The following is a 25,951-nucleotide window of genomic DNA, read 5'->3' as shown; positions in this document are numbered from 1 at the left end:
TATGGGTCCTATAAAAGAGACCCTGCAAGGCCTTTAAGATTAGATATCATTGGTTTCTGGAGAGATCAACACCCCGAGTTCCCGATGACTTTTTCTTGTACCTCAGTATTGATTTCATCTGAATGTCCTGGTTCTGTCAATATAGTATTTCTCAATGGTAATTGATCTTCAATATTGTTGACTTTTTTCTTAATGATAATTCCAGGTGACTTGTTTTGTACCGTAATATTGATTTCTTTGAATGTCCTGTTCCTGTGAATTCTTTATCCTGAGAATATTATAATAAATATACCAAAAACATATACCGCACTTGTCAAACAAGAGACCCAATGGATCTTAAAGTGCTAACCTAAATAAACTTTTGGTTTTTATAACATTAACACGGTCCCCAGGGCAGCGGCTGAAATAAAACAAGGACTATAATTTTCAGGGTTTATACTTAATTTAATAATCCAAATTTAGAGCCTATTTAGGGTAAATTTGACTTTGTTCCCGATATCTTTCAAAATCACCAGACATGCGGGAATCCTGTTTGGGATTATTATTTCCATGATCAAAGAAATCACTACCTCTAACCATATGCTGTGCATTAAATGACCCAAAAACGTTGGCAAGCTTGTTAACTTTAGTCAATTTTAAAATGTACCAATACTTACTCTACAGTCGCTAAATCAATATCATCAAGTAATGCCTTTAAGGTAACTGCCCTTTATTCAGAATCTCTATTATATGTGCCATATAATAATATAATAAATCAATAACTGACGTTTGAAATTGATTACTACAAAGATTTAACTGCCTCAGGTAGCAAAGTGATATTTAGTGATGTGAGATAAAAATGACTTTGGCCGAATTCGTATTGCATCATCATCATCACACTGTACATTTATAACGGTTTAGAACAAAAACATTACATGAAAATCCGTCTCAATTTTTACTAATCCTGGTAACAGACAAAATCTAGTCCTGCATGTTTACGAAATGGTACGGGAGTCATAACAAAAACCCTGTCAATTTAAGAAATTGAGAAAAAGGCTCTTCTTAATAATATTGCAAGAGTAATTCTACATTTTCTTAAATTAAGGAGAGCCAAATGATATTTATGGTTTAGTCTTGTCCTATGTTTACCATTTACCTCGGTAAATTTATTTTACCTTCATATATAAGTTGAAGCTGAGTAAAAGATGAAGGCCGGACTTTTTTGGAAAAGAACAAAAGAGTATCAACTTATACAACAGGATTATTACGTTAACAGAATTTATATCGGAGATTTGAGTTAAAGAATTTGTCGCTCAAATAACGAGTTTCAGCGACGGCAAATTTATCTATTACCAGTATCGATATTTATTCCCGATGCATCAGCACTAACAAACTCGAGGATTTTTTTTTAAAAGGGTCAGCCCGGTTAATTCATGAAACTTCTCTATATTTTACTCGGGAGAGATTGGATTGGACGATGGGAAGGAACGCGCTCCGCCAGACTCAAGCTTTCAGTCTCAATATACAGCAATGGCTAGAGAGAGATTTCTTGGGCCATTGCTTCAGGGAAATGCTGATCACAATGTTTCTTTTTTTTCCTTTGACTACGCAGTTTAGTCGAACATGTTTACATTACAAAATATGAAACAATTCAGACGCATCTGCCTATTAAAATTATCTTGAAATCTAAATTTGGTCGCAAATCTGCAAATAATAATTATTATTTCATCAGTGTAGGATTATTAAACGACATTTAAAATATACGCCTTCTCCTATTATCAGCACATAGCATTTCTTCGTTTCGTTGTAAATTTCCCGGTAGTTCTAATTTTTATAGCAGAATCAAAAAATACATGGCAAATAAAGGAATAACGATCGTCAAGTCGCATTATTTCTATTTTTTGGCGTTCGCCATTTTAGGAGAATCACAGACACCGGCAGTTATCCTGTCGGACCGTGAAGCATAGGTAGGTTTTGAAACAAGAGGTAGACTTGGTCCAGCTAAGGCCCGTTGGTCTGATAAACACATTCTCTAGCACAGATCAGTAATCCTGTGAAACTTTGTATTTTATGATCGGGTAACATCTGACCTACGGTAACATTATGTAGAAGCCGCGTGTCTGTACAAAACAGGTGCGTTTCAACAATTGTTTGTACATTTAGAAAAAAAGCTTATTGCTACCAAGAAGCATTGTGCCATCTTCATCTCGATCTTCAACCTGTTGAAGAGATAACAATATTGAGTGCTAGTTACTTTACTGCGTATCGATCCCAACAGTATAAAAATGTTCGATTTCTGAAATTAAAGATTTACTCATATCGATGGATATTACACGAAGCGCCCCAGTAAATAGCAGTTTTCGTATTTCATTAGTAAATGGATGGCTTGAATGCTTGGTTTGCAATGACTATTTTCTCACATTACCTTGATTTAATTACTCTAATTGAGACGATACGGGGGTTTATCTTTGTGTAACATTGTTGTGTTTCTTCATAATGTATTACTTATTATCTCTTTTTTTAAGAACCAATATTTGGTGTTTTTCTCATATTATATTATTGACATTATAGAATTATTTTAATTAGCTAAATAAGACGATATATGAGTTTATATAATCATATCAATAAGGATGGCACATAATAATAATATTTATTTCTTATTATACAAATTACTTCATAAAACATCTCAATTGTTAGTACCAAAACATGAAACAGGATGTAAAAAAAAAACACTAAAAGCATTACACCATTGAAACATTTAACAGGACGTAAAAGAAACTTAACGTCTCAGATTATAAACAAAACTATAAGCGCGAGGTACGCGAATCAATCAGTGTGGTGATGTCGGTTTTTGAGTCCAGAGAGACAGTTCCACATTCGAGAAACAGCGATTACGCGCTTGCCTTACGTTACTTGGTGTGTGTGTGTGGGGGGGGGGGGCTGATCAGTACATTATAAATACGACACATCATCCTACTTATTTACTTCCTCCTTTACTCAAAATTGTTAATATTTGGGACCTAGAAATTGAAACAAATGGGTCGTAACGCATATAATAATGTAATATGAATGTGTATAAATTGATTTACGTTCAATCGTTTCCGTTTTTACTCTTATTTCAAGTCAGTTATGTTCGGCGAAATAATCCAGAGGTCTCAATCGAATGTCAGTCACTAGCATCTGGTTATTCCAGTCTACACCGGTAGTATTTATTGCGCATGCTCTTCAGATAAGTATATGGCGTCACCGTTTGACATGACTCCTGGAATATGCCTAGCCTCGTTTATCGAGTCCCTTGTTACAAATGGCACCAAAACGCATTATGGTACACGATTCGTGTACCAAAGGTAAAATGTTAATTTTGTCTTAAATATTGGATATCAGAAGCCCATCTTTTCCGGGTAAGATCACAACATTAATGTTGATTTAAATTGACAAATAATTCGTGTTTTCAATGTCCAAGATTTTGGATGATACCGAGCTGGATACTTTAAGAAAGTCATTCCCCGGTCAATAAGGGAATACGACTTAATTGAGTTTAGAATCATCTAACGTTCACGGTTTCGAAACTGGGCGTCGAAAATAAGACGGCATCGCAATGGATTGAAAATGAGAAATCGGAACATTTCGAACCCAAAAATGTATGATTCAAATGACCGAAGTATTTTGTAACCCCTCCCCCAAGGCCTATTAAATTACAACCCAACTCTAGCTGAAAAGGAAAATAACACGGAAGAATTAAAGATGATTAGAAAAGCCGTATGTAGCAGATTGTGGTATCACAAGACACGCTGCAAGGTAAGACTGGATAGAAGCCATTCAATCATGGTTTACATTGTGACTTTCGTACGCCATTATGTAATGAAATATGCAGTATGCAAGAGATGAACCGAGACCTTAAGGACATAAACAAAAATTTTAGGTTTCATCAAAATCGGATAAAAATTGTGACTTGAGTTTCCACAACCTTGGTATTACATACTTTTACACTATTTGCGTACAAGGCGCGTCCATTCTGTCAGGCAGTTTCGGTCAGATGTGTAACGGTGATATATTTAAAAGTGTTTTTAAAATTGAATACAAAGCTAAAAATGTGATATATTTTTTAACAATCAGACGGAGGAAACACGTGCTCTACTGCAAAAACTACAATATATACAGTCATATACATATGGTCCACTTGTCTCCAGAAACTGGGATAATGCACAAGGGAATGGCAGTATAATATGAGGAACATTTTGCCCGGACAGCGGGGGCTTGGCTTTCTCGAATTCAAAAACTGTCATGGTTTCTTATTCGCGTTTTCTTCCAACCCGAAAGACTACTCAAGATATGATTATTTCATATTAGAATATTGATCTCCTTTTGTGTAATTGATTTTGCTGTTTTACAGATCGTGACGACTTTGTTGTGTTTGGTATGAAGAAAAAATAAGAAATATGTTGTAGATGTTATGGTAACAAAAGTAAACAGGGTATAAGGCTATGTTTAATTAATAATGAAGGAAGAATGGTGCCGGCTAATTTTATGGAAGGCTTATAATGCGTCTTGTATTTAACTTTTGGCATCAATGGACACAAGAGTTATATATACACAGCACATGTTGTATACTATGCCACGTATAGAGAGTACATGTTCTATACTATGCTGCATCTACACGGTACATGTTCTATACATATGCTACATATACACAGCACATGTTCTATACTATGCTACATATACACGGTACATGTTCTATACTATGCTACATATACACGGTACATGTTCTATACTATGCTACACATATACACGGCACATGTTCTATATTATGCTACACATATACACGGCACATGTTCTATATTATGCTATATATGCACAGCACGTGTTCTATACTAAGCTACTTATACACAACACATGTTCTATACTATGCTACATATACACAGCACATGTTCTATACTATGCCACATATACACAACACATGTTCTATACTATGCCACATTACGATATTTAGTTATGTATGTTATGTTATCTGTCTGATCATGTAACACAGTTCTAACCCGCTCACCAGTTCACTCTAATCTTGTAACAGAGATTTAAAAATAGGAGGACCCATCCGCCAGTTCCACCCTGCATTCCTGAATTTAAAACACAAGTGACGTAAGGCAATCGCAAATGCTGCTCCTCGACTGTAGAACCGCCCCCACCCACTCTTTCTCTCGACTCCTTTAAAAGCGTCTCAAAAGATATCTTAATACAACAATGACTGATTCACCCACGTACGCTCTTAGCTTTGCTTACATCCTGTGAAAGATGCATTATGTAGGATTTAAATACGGCGCTGAGAGTTCTCGCTGTAATAGGTAAACTCTAGATAATGAAAAGGGAATATGTTGAAAATTACTTCATTCTGAATGGAATTATGCAGTCTCGATTGACATTGCTATCATTGTTACGATAATAACAAAGTCTCGGTTATCCTTTTTTTAAAAATTAAATCAACTGTCAATCAATCGTATTTAAATCTGTTGAAAATCGAAAACAATTTGATTATGGGCTTGGCATATAAATAAATGTATAATTATTCATTTATATAACATTTGGAACTTAAGGCAGTTATAGCTTTTGAAAAATTCATCTTTTAATGTTTTTATGGGGCAATGCTTTTAGTGTTTTTGTACTAACAACTGAGCTTATTTTATGATGTGTATAATAAGAAATAAATATTATGTGGCATCCAACTGATATAATTATGAAGAAACGCGATAAGGCTACACAAAGATAAACTTCTGTATCTTCTCATTTAGGTTAATTAAATAACGGTAATTCTATAATGTCAATATATAATATGAGAAAAACAACGAATATTATTTGATAAGAATTAATACATCTAGTCTACTTCATTTTCACAATATCAAACCAAGCGTACATTCCATTCATCGATTTATTATGCTAAGATCCCTTTACTAATGAAATATAACAATAATGTTTAAAACAATAAAGAGAGAGAGAAATGAGGTTTAACGCCCACTCCACGTTTAAAACAATAACTACCAGCATATATAATACACTATATGATACTTTCAGGTCCATTAAATAACAATATTCTTTAGAGATACTTTCAGGTCCATTAAATAACAATATTCTTTAGAGATACTTTGTGTAACAAAAACTCAAAACAATGTTTTAAACAAAAACAAAATTGTTTGTAATACATTAAATGAAACTTACATGTGCATTATTAATAAATACTGGAGACGCTTTGTGTAATATCGATCCGATTTCGTTATGGGGTCAATACTTAATAATTAATTTCATAACGACCCGATCATCACTAGGATAAACTACTTTCTTAGCTATACACAGTCTCTTGTCGATATTAAAAAAAACTTATTATACAGCATAGTATCTCTTCAACAGACGCAACACGTTGACGATCCCAATAAACATGACACGGTGTTTCATGTTAGGTATTAGCTTTCTTCTAAATGTACAGAGGATTGTGCACGCACACCTGTCCTGTACCGACACACGCCTTCTACATAATGTCACCATAGGTCAGATGTTACCCAATCATAAAATACAAAGTTTCACGGCTCCAGGATTAATGATCTGTGCTAGAGAATGTGTTTATCAGACCAACTGTTTATCTTTTAATTTCGATACTGAATCTGGACAATGTGAATTAACACGAGCAATAGCTGGACCATCCCTGCCTCTAGTGTCAAAGCCTGGCTATGTCTATGCCACAAAGTCAGATTGGGTGACTGCTATTGCCGAGAACTGCCGGTCTATCAATTGTCTACCTAATCATCGCTGTGTCCCTGAACTAGTCGGAAGCCATTGCGTTCTAAATGATTGCGGAATACCCCCTACAATCCAATTTGGTTCGAGTGCGGAATATAGTGGAACGGTAACTAGTTACACAGCTGGTTATAACTGCTCGGGGATTGGCGTGAAAGCTGAATTCGTCACCTTGATCTGCTCGGATAAAGGGATATGGGAAGGGCAGCACTGTAGAAGAGTTTCCTCTTGTGAAGACATCCAAGAATGTGATTCAAGCTACCTGGATGGGGAATATTGGTTATATCCTAATGCATTTGGTAATGATGAAAGAGTGAAGGTGTACTGTCATGGGTTGACTACAGAGAGCCCGGAAGATTATATTACATTACCTAAAGAGAATAGGATTCTATGGCCACACAAGAAAGCGGTTGGTTCTAGTTGTACCCTTGTAACAACAGATCGTACAGATAGCGGTGAGTCAGTATTTGATAAAATTCGAATTACAACAAGTAACATGGCAATCAACCAAAGTGATTACCAATTTGCCCGTCTTTTGTCGGGGATTAATCACGAGTATGGAAATGCTAAAGATTGCAGTAATTCGAATGGTGCATGTGCCCGTGCCGTAATTGGATATTTTAAGATAGACACAAGTGAAACAGGATTAATAATTAACACAACTGCTGTGTGGCGGAACACCACCTACTCGTTTGGAATGAAATATTTTAACAGAAGTAGTGATCATGTTATTGAAGCTGTTTGTGGGGGCTGGTGCGGTGGGTGTTACGCTGAAACACCCCTTACGCTTGAACTAGATAACAGCACAGTCCTTCCTGATGGATCTGCTGCAGATGTAACTTGTACATTTGTCCCGTGAACTGGATACCAGTACAAACATCTATTGTGTGACGGCTATCTGGTAGATTGAACTGAATAACAATATAGTCATTCCTGACGAATAAAGTACGTCTGGTACTGGTTCACCTCTTGAGCATGATACTGTACACTTGATATCGTTGACTTCAACAAATCACTTTTACAAATGGAAATGTATGACCCAATCGAAAGTCGTTCATTTATATCCATAATATTTACTAGTTAGTTAAATTTGGCAGCAATCAGAAAGAGAGAGAGAGAAGTGGTGTTTAACGTCCATTTGACACAAACCAGGTCATTTCGGGACTAACATGGTTCAATTTTATTCAAATAATTCGCTTGCGCGTAGGGACGTTTAGCAGTGGGGGGAAACTGTAGGACCCGGAGAAAACCCCATGATGTTGCGGTTTGATATTACTATGTATTTATGTTCCGAATCTGGCAATTTAAAAACGTTTGGAAAATAAATTTACAACTGCCTCGTGTCCGTGTTTTCGATTTAGAGGAACTAATGTTTCTATGTTATTACAGATACATAGCATGTTCAATACGTGAGTCTATGGATTGTGTTTTTAGCAAATTTATGGCCGATTGAATTAAAAATGTAGATTGTTTAAAGGCCGGATGCGTCATTTAGCGCTATAAAATCCCTTGAAAATTCCATCGATATACGCTAGGTAATACGTGACCGGCATCGTTGTTTGCTATGAATTAAATTGATAGGCCTGTTACATGAGTTCGAGTAAATCTAAGCCGGGGATTATTTAACGTCGGAATTTTGATTTATTTCCTCAATTAAAGATACATTATGGGAGATAAGATAAAGAGATGGCAGTTCTCGCTATAATAGTTAAAAACTAGATAGTGTAAAGGTAATTTGCTGAAAATTTCAGTCAAATTGATCCACTATGAGCCGAGAAAGAAGCCGGTGACATTTTTGCATAGTCTCAGTTATCATTACTAAAATCATTAATATAAACAGCATAGTCTCGATTATCCACTTTTTCTGATTTAATTAACTTTGGCCGTTAGCGGCATATAGGAATCTAATCAAGCCTACATCGAAGGCTAGCCTTGACATCGAGAGTTTATTATGGTCTGGATAAGCTAATTAATGTCTAATTGATAATTTAGATAACATTTCAGGCCTAAAGAAAGACTTGTAATAAGCAGATTTTGCTCTTGCATAATGTATGTTTAATATGATTAATACAATGACGTCATTATTAATGTGACGTCATAATGCATGTTTAATTGGTAAATAATTAACCGGAGTACATATTTAGCATGTAGAATTAGGCCGTGGGAAATTTGATATTTTAATGAAAATTAAAATGGCGCATCGGTATACTTTAATACAGCTGAATATTTGGGAATAGCAAACTGCATGAAATGTCATGCCGATTGGATTGATACATTGTCTATTTCTACGCCCACATGTTCTTGCCTACGTATATTGCGGCAATATTTTTATATTTGGACGCTCTACGGGTTACAATTTTTATCCAATTTTGACGAGACTTGTTATATAGGTTTATATACCAAAGATTTAGGTTCCTATCGATATCGGCATGTATCGTGTCATAACTGCATGGTTTATGGCACCCGATTATACAATAAATCACGATTTTAGCTTGTGGACACTCTAGATGTCACAATTTGTATCCTATTATGACGAAACGTAAAATGTATGTTTATAACCCACCGATCTCGGTTTCTTTCAATATTGGCGCATATTGGACCTAACTTCCTGGATTATGACCCCTTATTGTACGAAAAGTCAGTTTTAACTTTGTTTTTGTATTACTTTTTATTTTATTTTTAAAACCGTTCAAGTATATATGACAGTTACACCGTAATGATGGTGAAAATCGGACCGAAACTGTCGACAAAATGGCCGCTCCCAGTACGCAAATAGTGTAAAAGTATGTCATACCCAGGTCCTGGACCCTATAGAATTCACAATGTTTACCCGATTTTGATGAAACTTAAAGATGATTATGTCCCACAGATCTCGGTCCCTGTCGATATGGCCAACGACTGTACGAAAGATCGATTTTGTTCTTTGTCCATCTCTTGAAAAATGTGAACTTATTTTGCATGGCAACCGCTTGTTTTATTTTAGCATTTTCATTATTAATATTATTCTGCAAAAATTCGAGCCCCACCCTTTTACCAAATTCGATGACTGTCTACTGGTTTATTGTTATTTAATAAATATTTAAGAATTTCGATCCTTTTACCAACAAACACATTTTTTTGTAAGCAAACAAGCGGTAGACAGCTATCGACCAAATTTCAATCAAAATATATTCTTCAGTTGGGTTGGTCTGCTTGCACTTTTTTTTTTATTAAATTCCAACTGCCAAGGGTCCTTTTCGTGTACGTCAATGTCCATACAGTTTTTTGTTCCATCCGAACCAATGTGCGCCGCTCCTTGTCAGGGTCCAAGTCCCACACCACTGACAAGGGGAACAGACCTCGAAAAACAATATGAACTTTCTTGGTCAACACCGGGATCGAAAACGAAACCTCCATGTTAGCGAGCCAACGTCTTACTCCCTGGGTCACCGCGGCTCCCAGCCAGGGACGATACATGGTATGTTGCAATGGATGGATCCAATAAGTTATGCATTTTGTAAGAATTTCATTTGATGTGGTCACGACACAGCTATGTACAATGCCGTACATTTGATTAGACGGATTGTAGCCAAACTTTGTAGTGCAAAAAGATATTGCGATTTATTGCAAGAAGTCGCTATGCATAAATTAAATTTTCAGTGCCGCAATCATGCAACAGAATTTTCTTGTTTTAAGCTTTTCCAATAATATTTACGAGCCAATTTAACAATATTGGCGAAAATTCTGCCAAGCTATGTGGGTTTAAACAGATAGGAAAGTACGATGAGAAGTCGATATATCATTTTACAAGCGACCAGGGGCCTGTTTACTAGATACTTCAATTTTGATTGGCTAAGCAGTAAAATCAATCTAATATTATCCAATCAAATTACTAAAATTTGGATTTTATCTTAGTTAAAATTTCGTAAAACAGGCCCCAGTATTGTACTTTTTACAGTCTTAGTTTAGAACATACGGATGCCCATGGAAGGATAAGGTTGCCAATATTATTTCAATGTTCACGGTGCAAACTGCATATGCCAGCAGTTCAAAATACGTATTTTAGTTTTACAATTTTCATAGCTCCACAATACCAATTTCACAGTGTTTAAAATACAGTATATACTATTCAAAAATACAAAATAAAGTATAATATGGAAGAGTATCGCTGCCAATATTAAATGCTCTGCTAAAATGTCTTTTCCATTGATTATATGTAAAAAGTACAATGAACAATGTCCTCAAGCCGGTAATGATGAAGTCAAAATACCGCTTAGGCCAAAGTTAAATGTAAAACGTCAAATGACAAATGTCACATCTCATTTCCCACAGTACTGGGATTAAGACTTTGTACTTTTTACACGCAATCAATAGAAAAGACATTTTAGCAGAGCATTTAATATTGGCAGCGATACCCTTCCATAGTATAATAGTTATTTTGCACATTACACTTCTTCATTCTGCATAATAGACGAATGCATAATAGAACTTAGCATATTAGAACATATACCTTATATGGGATCTTCAACGAACCTCATTAGCATACGGACAAAAAATCCGGACTATGACGGAAATTAATGATTTACGCGATAAAGCGTCAAGGTCGCTAGAAGGGGCGGTACTCTGAACTCCGTAATGTACGATTTATGATGGAATATCATCTGATAACTGACATACAGTCAAGGATCCTTCGAATTATCAATCTGTATTTAATATCAAGCACGAAGTTGAATCAGTTACAGGAATTGTTTCAGACTTGCTGTCATATGAAGATCGTTTGGAAAACCGTCCTGAACTGGCTCATGAAGTAGATTGTTCCAGAAATGATCGAGTCTCATAGGAGATGTCTCTACAGTAGTAGACAAATTATGTTCACGTGAGGCTCTTAGCAACAGAAGGGGGTTATTGTTAGACGATCGAACTCTAGTGGCAAAAAGAGAGCCTGAATGACCATCTTTTAATATTCCCGGGGAACAGTTGGAATTTTTAGTGAGTAATGGTTTTATACTAAGTAATATAGCCAGTTTATAAGGGGCAAGGAAAAGAACAATTATGAAGAAGGTTGAACGAATATGAAATTTCATTGATTGATAGATAGATACAGTACTGTTATGGAGGTTGGATTGGCATATTAGAAAGTACCCAAATATTGGATATAGGAGTGTAAGAGAACATTTATTAAGTAGAGGACATAAAGTGCAGGGCCGTTTCTCGAAATCTTAACTACAGATAAAATCCAAATTTTAGTAACTACTTCAATTTTGATTGGCTAAGCACTAAAATCAATCTAATATTATCCAATCAGTTTCCCTGCACTTACTTACTATTAGACCGCCACTCCCTCGAGTCCATGTCATTGTACCATAATTAGTCCCGAAATAACCTAGTTTGTATTGAGTGGACGTTCAACTCCACCCCTCTCTCTCATGCATTATGAATAGGCAAGGGAGGTAACTACATTTTATTGGTTACAAACATTAAGATCATCGGACGTTCAAATATAATGTTGTAGGCAAAGAAAGTCAATATGGGGAGAATGCCCAGTCTCGTTCCATTGAATTCAACACTTTCTTTAACTACGTAGTTTTCCGGTAGCTTCGTTAGGCTGATTTCGGGTACAACTGAACCGTCAAATGATGAGAAGAACAGAACCCCAATATGGTATTAGGAGGACGTGGTGAAACCAATAACATTATAAAAGAAATAACACTAAGGCGATCAAAGAAAACCAAGTAATATCTTAACGCACTACTGACTCTGGGAATAGTAATAACAAAAATATATGTATGTAAATTACATCGTAATGCACATCGTTACATGAACAACTCTTCCAGATCCAAGTGTAGTAAAGACCAGTAAAACGAAATTTTGAACTATAAAAACGAAACGAAATAGGATCTGTGTTTTAACCAGATTGGTACTCAAGGATCAATTGTTCTCGTATAAGGCCACTATATGTTTTTCTAGTGGATACAAAGATTAATTTTATTTATTTAAAACAAAACCTATATATGGGTCTCAGTACCCTTGGACCACGTCCGGCAACCCAGTCCGCCCCTACATCGAGACAGAAGATAAACTTCACTGGTCATCTAACGGGGACAACAATCATTTTATTTATTAAGTTATTTTTATAGGCACTGGTGCACATTTGTCTCTGTACGGAATGAATGAAATTGGGTTTGATTTACCTTCATTTGAAACTACATTACGACTAATTTCATTTGTGCTCATAATTCCACGAAGGAAATGAAATGAAATATGGTTTAATGACACGTCAGCTCCAACCGGGCTATATTGCGCCAAACACATGGTGATTACTTTGAGACAGGCTAAATTATATCACAGAAAAAATTATATATGCATAAATATAAACAATATCACAGTAAGTAAAATTAAAAATAAAATCAATCTTTTATGCATACAAATATTTAAAAACAAAAATGAAATGATATATACAATTAAAATTCATAATAAAATCCTGTCTCTTTTAAAAAGTCTTACACGTTGTTATATAAATGGAATGAAATGTTGTTTAATGGCACGTCAGCTCCAACCGGGCTATATTGCGCCAAACATATGGTGAGGGTTCTCGAGACAAACTAGAAACATATAATCACATATCTATATATATATATATACATAAATAAAAACAAATATCACAGTAAATATCAAATAAAAATAAATATAAAGTTTTTATGTATATATATTTAAAACATGAAAGGGAAAATCAGATATATACAATTAAAATTTGTCCCTTTTAAAAAATCTAGCGCTTTACAATATAGACCCGGTTGGGCAAACATGTGATTTAATGACTGACAACGGTAAAATTGCGATCTTATATATTTGAGATGCCTGCACTCAATGAAAATGTGCTTAACTGGATTCGACGTAGGAGAAAGTATCTTAACTTTCAGACTCTTGGTTGTCCTGGTCCTCATTATTATTGTAGATACAGAATCAGGCCCGTAACTACCCCCCCCCCACCCCCCGTGAAAATATTGTTGACCATAATAACAATAGATATACATTGCCCGTCAATTTTACAGCACTCACGAGAACACTTCCTGTCCCCTCGTTGCTCTGAACTAGCTATGACCCTGTACAGAATTATTATTGTTTTCGGGCCACTCTACTGATGGATTTGACGGTTCTGACGGATTAGGGTTGGGGTTATTTTCTGGTTCCGAGTTATTCGGGAATAGGTCGGTGTCGACTGATCCAGGAAGTTGAGGACTGTAAGGTGGTGGCTGTTCATCAAACGGTGATGGATAATAAGGGGGTGCTTGTGGATTGTAGGGTTGTGGTTGTGCTGGATTGTAGGTTGGTGGTTGTGGTGGATAAGCTGGATTTGAGTAGGTATAGGGCTGTGGGGGTTGGCCTACCCCCACTTGGTTATTATAGGAAATTGTAGAGTGCTGGCCTGAAACATAAATACATACTTTCATAGAGGCTTTGCAATGCTGACCTTTCATTGGTTGAATACTGAAATTTGTACTGGAATTTTAATTCTCGGCCAATGAAAATATCTATTGTCTTAATATGGCTCCTTGAAGATCTATTTGTTTGACATATGAGATCCTGTATACATCACACTGATCAGGGTGAATAATCGCTAGGCCGCCACAATCACTGATAGGAATATGACATTCACTAGAGCCCCCGATATTAACTAGAACATTTGTTAAATCACTAGAAAAATAAAGTTGTTTTACGTTTATGTAGGTAACAATATTTCATATTTAGTGCAAATGCTTAATTAAAATGAGTAAAAGGCGTCATTCTGTCGGTTCCAGTAACGTCTCATGTAAGCAATGCATGCGTCATTTAGTCAATGATTAAAGCCGCGGGATGTGACGTCACATGTTGAAAGCAGTTATCTTTTATAGAATTATTAGAAGCCCTTCGTTATATCCCTGTGAAACAGATTGCTAATGTTTAGGTAGAGTTTAGGCGCGTCATGAAAAAAAAACATCATTTGGGGATTTCTGTTTACAACATAAGAGTCCGACATATCCAAAAAAATCGGCCATTTGCAAACAAGCGCATCATCTACTTGACTATGCAAATTTATTTTCTCTACCAGTCACAAGAGCGTTGACTTGGTGTAGAGTGAGCTGAATCAAAACATCGCCGAGAAGAGTCTTTAACACACTGTAAAGCGTAAGCATGTCTTCATTGGCCATGTCGGTTCAGAATTTCAATTTTTGTATTTAATAATTTATTTGGTCAATGTCGCTCACAAAATGGTGCGTTACACCATCAGGTTTGCCATTGTGTCAAGCGGCGTTGTTTCGAATCCCTGCTTATACATGACAAGAGGTAGGGGTCGGCTGTCCAACCTCGTGGGTTTTCTCGCACAGCTAAAGACCCTTATATACAAGCGAATTATTGACATAACATTGAACCAGATGTTAGTCCAGACATCACATAGTTTGTGCCTAGTGGACGTTACCCCCCCCCCTTTTTTTTCTCACCATATGAAATAGTAGCTACATTTGATGATGGATTCATTGCTAGAACTCTACCAGAGGATCGATTTTTACAACTGGCACAACAAACACATGCTACACAGCTTAAAATCACTATCACTGCCATAGTACCAAAAACAGCAGCAAATATAGTCACGCTGGAGCTGGAGCTGCAATAAAGTATCAGTGACACAAATAAGTACATCATTTAGCAGGTCATCAGTGGTGGGTCCGGTGTGTAATGATAACAGGTAATTTGGAAAAAGATTTCGCTCATTATTTTATATGTTTAGTTGTTGGTACCACTCCAGTTTCTACTCCATGCGAAAATGAGATAACATCATAAGTCAGGACAATATCTTAAAATAAATGTTCATCGCTTTCACCGGTTTTCAGAAATGGCGGAGGTGCGGTGAGAATCTGAAACGGACGGTCCCAAACGCTTAATATCGATAGAGTTATCACCCCTAATGCTGCCCACCAAATTTGAAAACAGAAATCCATTAAAAAACATAATATCTATCGCGTTCAAAAGTAAAAGTTGGCTTAACTCCAGAACGCGGACTATCGATGAAATTCGCCCTCCATTCACGCCAAATTTGAAGACAGTACATTAAACACCTCTAGCCGTTTCACAGGCCAGTTGTTGACGGACCGAAACGGGTGACGGCATAAAACACTGACCTGTGGGCGTATATAAATTGGCGACGAACTCGGTGTAGATTTGTGAATTATTTTGAGAGGAGTGCACACTTACGATGTTTCATTGTATGTATTGTATGAACTACAGCAATACTCATAATACGATGTACCACAGCATCTATAACAGTACTTGTATGAATAAGAACCAGAATACGATTGCTCCCGGCACAATTCAGCTTGCAATACTGTAAAGAAAAAACACATGAAGCATCAATTCAAATCATATCACATTATGGAAAATCCATACATTATGCGAGTCTCAGGAAACCTTACATACACGAATTAACTAACATGTGGTTCAATTTTATTCAATAATTAGCTTGCGGGTAGAGATATTTAGCAGTGGGAGAAAGCCGCAGGACCCGGAAAAAGGCCAGGCGGCCCTACTTACGTAAAGGCAACGACACTGAATCTTAAACATGCAGGCATTATGCTAGATCTGCCTATTTTACAGGTCTTTATTTATGCATTAGATTTTATATAAATTGTTAATTAGACATTAACCAATTTACCAAGACCATAATCAACTCTCGATGACATCGTATAGTCTAGATTTTTAAAAGGGTTTAAATCCGATCTGCGTTTCAACGGCGGTTGGTTTAAACAATACATATTGTATTTATAACACTGATATAATGGATTAGAAAACAAGCTGAAGCGTATATAAATTCATCTCTATCTAAATTATACATTCAAAACAATTACTAACATGTACAAAATGAACAAATTTACATTGAAAGATAAATAGATAAGTCATCATCATCATCATCAGCATCAACCTAGCTTAACTTTAATTACCATTAAAATACACATGTGACGTCATCCTTTGATGTTGACGTTCCATTATTTCAAATAATGGTACAGGCAATGTGTGTGAGAAATAGCTTTATTTAACGTCCGCTTCCATCGAAGTGATCCCGCAGACAAGGGGCAATGTGCCAAGCGTACATTAGTTGTGCTAGTTGAAATTTTGGACCTGCGTGACTTATTTCATTGCAAAACACGTGCGAGTGTCTGTATTTTAAGTTGTTTAGTGGTCTTGAGCTTAAGACGTTGCGTAATATACTCTTCAAAAAAGTAGGGGATATAGAAATGCAAATATACCTATGCAGGTTGTGATATGATAAATAGTCATGGACAAATGACATGCTTTGAGAGTATGTTCACAGATGAAGAACTTGTCGCCCCAACAGAACCACCGGGCTGCACATGCGAAACGCAATAGCGCCATACACGTGGGAGGAGTTCATTGTCAAATTTTACACTTCAAGGAAGGGTTGATGAAAACTGCCGCGTGTTGGTTTATCTATCCATGTTTGCTTTCGTATCGGTTCTTGCATAAGATTTACTGTTTAGCGTATCTTTGCTTTAGTATAAACTATTATAGCGAGAACTGACATCTCTTTATCTAATCTTCTATAGCGCCACTTTAAAGCATATAATCAATTTAAAACCATAATATTGTAATCAATATTATAATCAATTTAAAAGTATGTAATTAATTTTAAAGCATATAATTTTTTTTTTCTGTTTTACAACAGACAGGAAACCTTACTAACCTGTGATGCACCCAAGTAGAATTAAAACAATAACAGAATTCATGGTTTTAAACTATATAGACACTTCCACGACCAGATGGCTAGATTGATTCCTTTACTAAACTATATAGACACTTCCACGACCAGTTGGCTAGATCGATTCCTTTACTAAACTATGTAGACACTTCCACGATAGGTTGATTTGAGGTCTCCGTACCCCATGTTTAGAGAAGTGACTATATACACTATGTACTGCGTAATATAATGGGTGGCGCATTGCCCAATTGGACGAACTTGACGAATCAAACTATTGACTAACTATACAATACTTTATAATACGATATAAATATAACAATCAATCAAATCAAACTATTGACTAACTATACAATACTGTATAATACGATATAAATATAACAATCAATCGTGAATGACAGGTAATTGATACTTACCTAACACGAAATAAATTAGTCTATTGCAGGTTACTAAAAAGGGGTCTAAAATAACCAGTATATACCTACCTAACATGAAATACACTAGTCTATTGCATGGAAACTCAATAAAAAATGAAACGGGTGCTTAATGTCCTACTCCGAATGGACTAATAAAGAGTGGTATATGGCATAGTGTACTATAAGGGACATGTCGTGGCCCTGGCGAAGTCGGGTATCCCGCTAGTAATCTGTGTAAATAAAATCAACGATGTCTGTGTGTATGCTTCGTCGCGGCCACCTACCCCACTTATGTGGTATCAAATTAACCCGCATGACCAAGTGAAAGTTTTAGGCCATCGAATTTTGGCCCCGAGGCGAATCTAGGTCTTCATTGGCCAGCAGGCGAATTTGTGCCCCATGCAAAGGCGGGCATCCTGCTAGTAGTACAAGAAGAAACCCATGGTTGCTAACGCAATGCTAGGTATTTAAAGTTTTAGTGTTCTATGCGTTCTAGCAATAGACATTCGCTTAGTGGCGGTAAAATGGAAGGACATCGGGGCGAGTTAATTAGCTCTCGCAATACTAACTTTTTTTCTTCTGCAAATAAAATTCTAAAGCATATTTTTAAATTATTAGGAACAAATATTTAAAGTATAATATATATCTGGATACAAAATATTTACAATTAGTGTAAATGGGTCCATAAAATAGTACGCGAAGGCGTAGAATGAGTAAAATGCACCGATTCTGTCCGGGTTGTGTGTAGTACTATGTCCAGTGTAATCAACGCACTTTTTTTATCGGCGCAATATGATGACGTCACACGTAGACCTATACTACTCGTGAACTTAAAAGTTTAGTACACTGTTTTGTTTAAGGTACATGTATTCGATAAGCTCCCGTTTACATGACTCTAAGCCGGTTTATTTAGGGTATACAATAAGCTTCCTTTTATATGACTCTAAGCCGGTTTATTTAGGGTATTCGATAAGCTCCAATTTACATGACTCTAAGCCGGTTTATTTAAGGTATTCGATAAGCTTCCATTTACAGACTCTAAGCCGGTTTATTTTGGGTATTCGATAAGCTCCCATTGACAGGACTCTAAGCCGGTTTATTTAAGGTATTCGATAAGGTAACATATGGAATGAAACTGTACAAACATATTAGATGTAATTTCTTAGTAAAGGGTCGGGAGGTGGTATTGAAAAGTCTTATGTCATTTGGACGGGTCGAAAAACTGATGTCCATTGCCATTGGCAGCACATGAATGATCCATGGTTAAGAGTAGGCCACAGAGAGTTGTCGGGACAAAATTACTCTCGTAATTTGAAGGGAAGATTTCTACGCGTTATCTGTGATAATTATGTGCACATGGGAGAATTTCATTCAATAAATTAGAATTTTGATGGACTGACTGTGTATTGATGGACAATAAGGGTCGAGATCTGTAAAAATATGAAACAATTCCAGAGAATTCATTTAATTAACCCAATACGCATGCGCGGGAGTTCGGGGCACGCGCGAGGGGAACGAGGAGTCCAGTGCAGACGGAGAAAGAATCTTGAAATTTAGGTAAGACTGGGAGAAAAAAATTGAAATCTTTGTCAAGTTGAATTTAAATTATTGTAATTAGGCTAGGCAAAGCAATAAATGACTGAATATTCTCAAATTTACAAAGATTTCAATTTTTTTCTCCCAGGCTTACCTAAATTTTGTTTCATCTTATATGGCAGAGTTCTTAAATTCGTGCGTTACCCTTTCAATGAAGTCAGTGAAGGCCGTAAGAAGAGTGGTACGTATTTTTCAACAGCGTGTTGTGTCGCTCATAATGGTTCTAGCGAGGTAAGCAAGGTCTTATTTTCTCGCTAATATTTCCAGTTGCATTGTTCAGGGACTGACACGCAACCGTTTAGCAGTAAAAAGTTTCCCAGTAAAATTGACTGGGGCCGATTTTAGTTTCGACAAGAATTCAATAGAAGAGTCCCTGAACGTACAGGCTGAGTGTAATGAGACCTGCGTTCAGAGCTGAACTAATTTATATACTGCTTTATATTTTTAGTTAACCTGGTGCCGAAATGTTGGACATTAAATCCAATTTAATTTTCTTTACGTTGAGAGACTCGTGCTATTAATACATGTAAACAAATCTTTAGAAAAATCCAACAATAAAAAGTCGTTTATTGAAACCTGGAATAAAGTGTCAAAATGGCCTTTATTATTCTTCTTCAAAGCGGTGTTTCTTTTTATATTATTGAAAGGTTGACAAACGACATGTATATATTTTTAATAAACATTTTCGATTTAGGTTCAATCGACATGATTGATCTATTGTACAAACTAATTAAATTTCGGTATGCCTGAACACTAGCCTACTTTGTGACACTAGTCTCGCCAGAGTGAAGATCCTTTGTAACGGCAATAAAATAGACACGTCTTGTTAAAACGATTGATAATGAAACACGCAAACATAATCACGCGCGATCCAAATTAGGGAATCCAAATGTGAGAACTCCTAGCATTAGCAGGAACGGATAAATCCTTGTTGGAAATATTCTCCATTAATTATCGATAGATGGATATCTTATCCACCATGTATGCATATATTCTCCATCATGTTTGTCAAGGTATGGTGAATGGGTAATTTCTCCATTTTCAAGCTTACTGCCGCTTGTGGCTTTAGCCGTCACCATCTTTATATTGGCCGTTATTATTTTTTGTCGGTTAGTCTTTTTCCTTTCCATACCGCCTGGCCGAACGGTGCTCAATGACATGTCGTGCCATGAAAAATATTATAACTGCCATTCGTGCCCAAGTTTGATCATCTGCATATTATATCGTGGAGTGAACTCGATTAACTGTTATTCAAATAGCAAGTGAAACTTTCTATTTTAAAATATTTACATTAGAATTGACATAAAGCAACCAAATTGAAAGTAGGTCATATTGCTTTACCTCTGGAAAACTCATAATGAATGATCTGAACACATTTCACCAATCTTAAGTAAGATATTTTGGAAGGAGCCTATCAAAATTAACAGTGGTTTTATCTCGATAATTATTAAACAAAACACAAAACATCACATTCGCTCTTAATTCCGAGCACGACCCTCCTAGCTGGGGTTAAACCAATTCCGCCTTATAGGAATTTCACATAAAACTTCTCCCGTAACATCGGGCATCCCAATCTCATATTATTGGGGTTAACACAACTAAAATATCTCCCATAACATATCGGGACATCCCGTAAATCCCGGGGTTAAACCAATCCCACCTTATAGGAATTTCACATAAAACTTTTCCCGTAACATATCGGGCATCCCAATCTCATATTGGGGTTAACACAAAAGAGAGGTGAGGTTTAACGTCCACTCCACACAAACTAGGTCATTTCGGGACTAACATATGGTTTTATTTTATTTCAATAATTCGCTTGCGCGTAGGGGTCTTTAGCAGTGGGAGGACCCGGAGAAAACCCACGAGATTGGACAAGCGACCCTACTCCTAGTCACGTACAACCGGGGATTCGAAACCACGCCAGTTGACTCAATGACAGACCTTATGAAACAGCGCGCACGTGCTAACCATTCGGCCATCCAACCCCCTCATTGTTGAAATAGACATATCTCTTTCAATTTTAATAATTTTGAAGTCTTTAGAGCAAGAAAAAACAAATAGCGCAATCTGCGTTGGGTACACAATAATTGGGCCTGTACTTGGTAATAATAATTGTGGGAGTGTTGAGAGAAAGAATTTTATTTTCACCCACATTAAAATATGGCACTGATAATATGGCAAGCATGATATAATGTCTTTGCAGGAAATTCCTTTTTTTGTCATCCAGTTCTATTTGATTCAGGAATATATCCTCTGGTAAAATTTCTAAATAGTCATGGCACACTGCGGGCATCACTGAGAAATAGGTAAGGGTTAATCTGTACGTTTGCCGTATATAAATCTAACCCAAAAGGTCAATTCCTACGTATCTGGATTATAACTCCTCATTATGGCTTAAAATCTCTAGATAAGGCGTGTTAATTAACAAGGGTGTGTTAATTATCGCTAGGGGTGAACAACTCTGGGACGGTGCGTTTTCTGTACTGAGTGTGTTAATTAACCGATGGGTTAAAAACGAATGACACAGGTGTATTGTTTAAAGCTGAACTCCGGTTACAAAAAATAAATAAATAATAAAAAGTTAACGCCCCCAAGCCGCCATTCTTGTTTCCAATTTGTGAAATAAATATGGCGGACATGGAGGCTTATGACCTGGAAAGGTTAGCCGCTCTCACTTCCAGTTTGTTTCTTGTCAGCCAGCTGTACACATCCGGTCTTATTCTCTACACACGCTTCACTGATTGCTCTTTTTCCCCAACAGTATACCAAATTATTGAAGATTGCAAAATGTCTGATCAGGTATGCCTGTAAATAATTATATGAACTGCGTCTACTAAATATAGCCTAAGCTTTACTCTAAAACAAAAGATGCAAAAAGGTGGCTTACCCCAACCTGAAATTTTCAACCAAAACAAATCACCTACACAAACTATTGCCTTCTTCATTTTATTATTGCTACGTCTTCTCTGTATATTTTTTACTCGTATGTCCAAATCAATGAACGCGAGCCTTTAACGTATATAGAAGGTCTTTCGTCGCCCGGGTCATGTAGGTTATATTGGGCAAACACGTGATATTGCGTAAATTTTTCAATTATTAGAATTTATATGATAGTGGTGATCTTATTTTGGTCAGTTGAGTGATCTTATTCATATTTTTATAAATCTATTTACACAAGTCTTTTTTTCTCTCACTTTTTAACAATTAACAAAAGTTTTTAACATAATTTTCGTTCTTTCCTTCTAACTCCGCAACATTTTCTACTCTGAACGAACTCTTCAGGATGCTTACGGTCGCCCTTCCTAGTACGTATGTGTCTTCGATTGTTTTAATGTCGTCGCAAACAGGCCATCTACACGATCCGTCCTGTCTTGTTTTAGATAGAAATTTAACAGTGAAATTGCCAAGTTCAACTTTCAATACTTGACCCACGACGAAGTCTTTCAAAAAATTGACACCGACCCAGTCATCGACATTTAAATGAATTTGCAAAGAAAAAAATGCATACAATTAATATAACAGTGAAACAAAATATTATTAGCTGTGTGAACTTTCCTACTTTCTTTGAACCCACGGATAAACGAAACATATTCAGATGGGGTATATCTAGAGCTGCAATCGATTGCAAATAGACATGCCATAGTTTTGAGGTAACATATATTAGACTACAATTTCACGTCATTTAAAATATTCGGAGGCAATATTAAGTGTAATGTTATATCCCTAACGGAATAAATTCATTCACGCAGTTGCAGTTCTGGTGCCACTGAAAAATAAAAAAGAAGATGTTGTCTTAGTAACGATAAATTGTAATCCTTGCCATTTTCTCCAAGCGACAATTTGTCGGTCAAAACACTCAGGCTATACCTAGAATATAGGTACCGAGTTTACACGGTGGTGTTAGTTTAAGGTTTGCCCATACAATCAATTTGTTTATACGGTTTTCGAGGCCAACATTAGGAAACAGATTTATTAACCCAGATGATTTTTTGACCATGGAGTGTCAGCCAGTATCGCCAAATATATTAGGGGATTTCGAAATCGGGGTGCTGTCAATTTGAAATTAGTTTTGACCCAATTCGGGCACAGCGTGTATTGAATAACATTTCCGCGTGCTCACGGTTGTCAATGTCTGAAACAGAATATACGAAATATTAATCGGAGTTTCTCAGACGATAGTTAGGTAAGATATTCATAATTCTGATATCCATTTCATATCCATATTATATTTCTGTATACCTGTATTATTCAAGAACATATTTAAATTACAAGTATTTGGCCTACAACATTTTTGGAGGAAAGATTGATTCTTAAAATTAATTAAAATGGAGGAATATTAATAAAAACAATAATATATAATGGCCAAAATATAGACGCTATCGTAACGGCGTTTTATCTTGTGATTCGTTAAATACAAGATTTCTGTCAATTAGGTCGCGGAATTACCTCTGAACTTAGTTGCTTACCTGTGCATTTTGGCCGTCTTTATCTGTATTGTTCCTCACGGGTGGAAACTGAAAGAAATTTATCAAAAGTTGCATCTTTTTTCCCCTTAAGTATTCAGTTGAAAGAACAACACATGTCGGAGACCCCTCCGGTCAGTAATTGGAGATTTCCCGGGCAGAAGTACAACTTTCGGGCTATATCCAATGATAAATTCGGTCAATATGTTTTCAGCTCTCATAATCATTAAGGGTCAAATATGCCTCCGAACACAAAACTGTATTGGTTGAATATTCTGTCATTATCACCGAATAATATTTTTTGTAGGTACAACTATAGTCCACCTGGATTGTTGGTATATGAAAGACATGGTGTTGTCACGGAAAAATGGTGGCATATGAGTGTGCATATTAAATATTACGGGAAATGTGTAATAATAGAACTCTTACCAAGTTTTCTTTTTCGGGTGTTACCATATTTGTAAAAGAGGGTTCGTCTATCTGAATATACAGACACATAAAACAAATAAACCAAGAACATATTTACAGAGCTTTGCACAATATTAACTGATTCGTTTAATGCAAGATTTCATTCTATACTAATGTCCAAAAGAAAGTATACACACTAAAAATATGACTAGGTTTTATTTTGATTAAAAACATTTGAAAAAACTTTACTGGGTTTATCTCTTGCGTCCAAACTCAATATTTCTAAGCAAAATAAAAAAAGCGAAACAGATTGACATTGTACGATGGAAAACGACTTTGGTTGATGCAGCACGAAATGCACAGTGTATACTTTCTTTTGGGCATTAGTATATTAAGCCTTGGATTTAGAATAAGTTGCTTACCTCTGAATTTGGGCCGTCTTTCATTATATCCCCTGTACTAGTTTATTAAAATTCAGATCATTTTGCGGGGGGGTGGATGGCTGAATGGTTAGCGTGCGCGCGCTGTATCATAAAGTCTGTCATTGAGTCAACTGGCATGGTTTCGAATCCCCGGTTGTACGTGACAAGGAGTAGGGTCGCCTGTCCCCCGGTTTCCCCCCACTGCTAAAGACCCCTACGCGCAAGCGAATTATGTAAATAAAATTAAACCATATGTTAGTCCCGAAATAACCTAGTTTGTGTCGAGTGGACGTTAAACCCATTTCTCTCTCTCATTTTGCACCTCTCCTAATATGCTTAAATATGCCTACGGACAAGTAACTGTCCCGTATCTTTGTTGAATATTCTTGCATTGTCATTCAATAATTGTTTTTTTTTAGGTAGATGGATCAAATAGATTAACAAAGTGTTTACCTGTCTCCCCCCCCCCTTCGGGTTGGCCACATTATCTGAAACCTGATGATGAAAGGACAATAGTATATGACAATATTTAATTCAATTATGTTGTATTGCATTTTATATACGCCTTACAGCCTATCTTCATTTTGAGCAATTACATTTCTTATAATAGTAGTTATACTATTTTAAATAGTCACGTACCTTTGTCGACTCAGGACTTCTTTTGGTTTAACACTGGAAAACAAAATAGATATTTAGTAGCGTTTATAATGTGTGATTCACTCGCTACACAGGGTTGGCAAAGAAAGTGTGTTCTTAGCAGTTTCACAACGGGTGTCAATATCTAAAAAAGAAAATACATACCTTTCCGGGACATACGACAGGTCTTTAGAACAGGCCAGTGGATAAAGGCATTGCACTGAAATTAGCGTGTATATATATATATATATATATATATATATATATATATATACTGATTCACTGAGAGAGAGAGAGTATATATAACCATGTAAAACATTTGAACTATACGGTTGGCTATTTGTTTAGTCAGATTGAGAAAAGGAAAGTCTAGTCGTCAACATAGCATTGCGGATAGTTCGGTTATAACTATGGTATAATACAAACAATAGATACAAATTTGCTAAAATAAAAACTCACACCAATATCCGCCCATGTCTCATTTGGTCTTCCTGTGATCTTTGCCACTTTTGATCTGGGGTG

The 25,951-nt window shown here is 36.2% G+C and overlaps 2 long non-coding RNA genes across 3 annotated transcripts; both read right to left on the bottom strand.

The window, feature by feature from the left end:
• Positions 1-12,831: 12,831 nt before the first annotated feature.
• On the bottom strand, positions 12,832-17,724 carry LOC126831022 (uncharacterized). Of its 2 annotated transcripts, none has more exons than XR_007684096.2 (4): positions 17,474-17,724; positions 15,970-16,099; positions 15,219-15,376; positions 12,832-14,164 (listed from the first exon to the last, which is right to left on the bottom strand). It is a non-coding gene; the product is annotated as an uncharacterized LOC126831022 (long non-coding RNA). The 2 variants fall into 2 exon arrangements; XR_007684095.2 differs by having other exon boundaries at positions 15,219-15,382; positions 17,474-17,720.
• A 6,242-nt stretch (positions 17,725-23,966) lies between these two features.
• Positions 23,967-25,527, bottom strand: LOC126831038 (uncharacterized). Its single transcript, XR_007684111.2, has 3 exons — positions 25,433-25,527; positions 24,393-24,443; positions 23,967-24,014 (listed from the first exon to the last, which is right to left on the bottom strand). It is a non-coding gene; the product is annotated as an uncharacterized LOC126831038 (long non-coding RNA).
• Between the last annotated feature and the right edge of the window lie 424 nt (positions 25,528-25,951).

This window comes from Patella vulgata, chromosome 8, assembly GCF_932274485.2.
Source record: "Patella vulgata chromosome 8, xgPatVulg1.2, whole genome shotgun sequence".
NCBI classification, from domain to species: domain Eukaryota; kingdom Metazoa; phylum Mollusca; class Gastropoda; family Patellidae; genus Patella; species Patella vulgata.
The sequence above is the reverse complement of the archived record's forward strand: the minus strand, read 5'-3'. Positions and strand labels throughout refer to the sequence as shown.